The sequence below is a fragment of the Myotis davidii genome, unplaced genomic scaffold (genome assembly GCF_000327345.1).
Source record: "Myotis davidii unplaced genomic scaffold, ASM32734v1 scaffold802, whole genome shotgun sequence".
NCBI classification, from domain to species: domain Eukaryota; kingdom Metazoa; phylum Chordata; class Mammalia; order Chiroptera; family Vespertilionidae; genus Myotis; species Myotis davidii.
The window spans coordinates 85,805-88,944 of NW_006295887.1; the positions used below are offsets into that span (position 1 = coordinate 85,805).

Genomic DNA, 3,140 nt, shown 5'->3' on the forward strand with positions numbered 1-3,140 from the left:
GGAAGCCAACATGCTTAAGCCATCTGGACAACAGTGCCAAACCAGCTAGGGTTCAAGGTCCCCTTTTTTAACTTTGTTGTGACCTTCCCAGAAATCATGAGAAACACCTGGCAACTTTACCTTGCCAAGCCTTGAGATTGCTGGCTTCTCTGCTTAGAGAGTAAAAGTGTCCTTTTTTCCCTCCTTTTCTGAATTCTCTTACTGAGTTTTTTAACCATTTGCTCTCAAGTGTCCTTGGCTAGGGAAGATAATGGCTTGTTAGTTACAAGCTGGCTGCAAGTTATCATAACTGTTTGGCCTTGATTTAACTTTCCTATCTCAGTGCTCCCATTCTATTTGCCCAGGGATTTCCCTAGCTTCTTACTGTCCTGCCACAGCACCAGGTTGCTCATGGCGGCCACGATGGTTTCATTGGCCTCCTTCAGGTCATTTTTGATGTCCTGCACTTTGGTAGCCTTTTCATCATTCGCTGTCGCTCCTGGTAGCCTGCAGGTCATCTTTGCCGCCCTCTCCATTAAACCCATTCATGTGTAGGAGCCTCATTTACTCCCAATGCTGCTTTTACCAGACTCTCCAGCACCCAGCAGCAGCAGCAGCAGGGAGTGTGTGGACCTGCTTGTCCTGCAGCTGCTTCTCAGTCTTTTTTGTTGACCTCTTGCTCTGTTTCTCCCTCTTGCGATGGTCCTCAGGCACTATTTCCGAGGCAACCCATGCTCCGCCTCTCAGCAGGAGCCGCAGGGGCTGATGCTGCTCTGGACCAAAGCAGGAGCTGCTGCCCTCCCACTCTTATTGTCTGGGCCGGGTGCCCTCCCCACCCTAAATGGCCCAGGTGGGCAGTGGGTTGGAAAAGAGGAGGAGGGGGGAGGCGGCTATGAGGGGTGAGGAAGGAGGAGGAGTTACCCTTCTCTCCATTTTTTTATAAAGGTTTTCAGAGAAAGAGGAAGGGAGAGGCAGAGAAAGAAATATCAGTGTGAGAGTAAAACATGGATGGACTGCCTTCTGCACACTCCCTATCGGGGATCGAGGCTGCAAACCAGGCATGTACCCTGACTGGGAATCCAACCAGCAGGGGACAATGCCCAACCAACTGAGCCACACTGGCCAGGGCATCTTCCTTCCTTTCTTCCTTTCTTCCTTTCTTCCTTTTTTTCCCTTTCTTTCTTTCTTTCTTTCTTTCTTTCTTTCTTTCTTTCTTTCTTTCTCTCTCTCTCTCTCTCTCTCTCTCTCTCTCTCTCTCTCTCTTTCTTTCTTTTTTAAATTGTACATTTTACTTTATCCCAGAGTCAGGTTTCCCCTGAATAAACTTTCTGGAATGTTCCCATTGCCTGCCCCTCCACCCCCCAGTTTGCCAGGCTTAATTTTTCTCTCTGATTCCCCATTTCCATAAGTAAACCAGTTATGGCCTCACAGATAATCATCAAGGCACCTGGGGGCTGTGAACATGTGAGCACTCGGAGTCACTTTTATGTCCACATTTAGGGGGTGGAAAACAAAGAGAATTAGTAAATCTCTGAATCCGGCTTCATTTGTTGACAGGGAGAGAAATGAGGCCGGGTAGAATGGAAGGATGCCTTTCTCAAAGCTGATGATAAGTTGCAGTTAAGGTAAGCCCAAATATCTTGTACTTGACCTGTGCTTATGAAGTCCCATCTTCATCATTTAGAGCAGAATTTCTCAACCTCAGGACTATCAACATTTTAGGCCACATAATTCTTTGTTATCAGGTACTGTCCTGTGCATTGAAAAAGTTTAGCAGCATCACTGGTCTCTACCCACTATGTCAGCAACACGACCCCTCACCACTCTGTCCTCACCCCCACAGCTTACCCAGTGGTGACCCACATGTCCCCAGACATTGCTAAATATCCCCTGGTTTGTAAAATCACCCCCAAGTTGAGAACCACTGACATAGAGACATAGAGGTTACTCTGATCTAAATGTGTACTCTGCAACTCATATTGTGGGTAAAAAAAATGGTTCTACAGAAAGTAACCTCATAGGGTGATCTGATAATAAATTCCTAACTGGGCAGGTCTTATTGGGTAGTAATGCCCCAGGCACATAACTTCTTTAGTAAAAGCTTCGTGTTTGCCTTAACCAAGCCCTGTCCATTGTTCTTGTGCATCTAGGTTAACATACCTTTGAAATAAGTGTAACCACCCTCAAGAGAGCACAATCCTCTTAACTAAATCCCTGTCTCCCACCTTCATGCCATCTTCCTTACAGTCTCTCTGTAATTTCAGATGCATAAAAGAAACTGTACTCTCCAGAGCATTTGAGATCTTGCTTCCTGGCAATTGTTGGTTTTGGCTCAAATAAACTCTTATAAAAATTCTCTACAGGTTTGGACATTTCTTACATTGGTAATATGTTGAACTCTAACTCTCAGTTAGAAGGTGGGGCCTTTGGGAGGTGATTGGGTCAGAGCCCTCATGAATGGATTTAGTGCTCTTATAAAAGACATCCGTGAGAGCTCTCCGGCCCCTTCAACCACAGGAGGAAACAAGGAGAAGTCAGGTACCTGGAACATGGCCCTCACCTCACCATGCTGGCACCCTGAACTCAGACCTTCAACTGTGAGAAATAAGTTTCTGTTGTTTTTAAGCCACTCGGTCTCGGTATTTTGCTATAGCAGCCTGAACAGACCCGATCAAGAAAGAAATAAAGTCTCTCAAGGACGATACACCAAAGTAACAATGGCAGATTCTTCCCTTTCCTCTATCAGTTTCTTCTTCCTATGCTTCAAGTTCATTTTGCCTGAAGGCAAGACAACCCTGTCTGTGCTTGTCTTCTGTTTTCCAAGGAAACAAAAGTCTCCCTTTTCCCTTGGGAGACCCTGACTCTAGAGGCTCTCCCCAACATACTGACCAATTCTTGGGTCACTTGGTTCCCCCAGGAGCAGCTGAGAAGGTAAAAAGGCCCTGCTTTCTTGGGGAAGTGCTTCATTCTTCACAGGCCAGAACTTGAACTTGTGGCAATGCAATGTGCTGAGTAACTGACAGACTGAGAAGAAAGAAGCTGCCGCTTTGGTGCCCTTGTATTATGGCTGTCCAGGTTGTCAACGAGCACTTTACTAGTAATGACAGCTTAATTGATCAACAGGGGCCATAGGACAGCCTGGTGATTAGAAATGAGGCTTG

General features: G+C 46.2%; 1 pseudogene; it reads right to left on the reverse strand.

Moving 5' to 3' along the window:
* Positions 1-382: 382 nt before the first annotated feature.
* LOC107184249 lies at positions 383-712 on the reverse strand (annotated as a pseudogene).
* Positions 713-3,140: the final 2,428 nt, after the last annotated feature.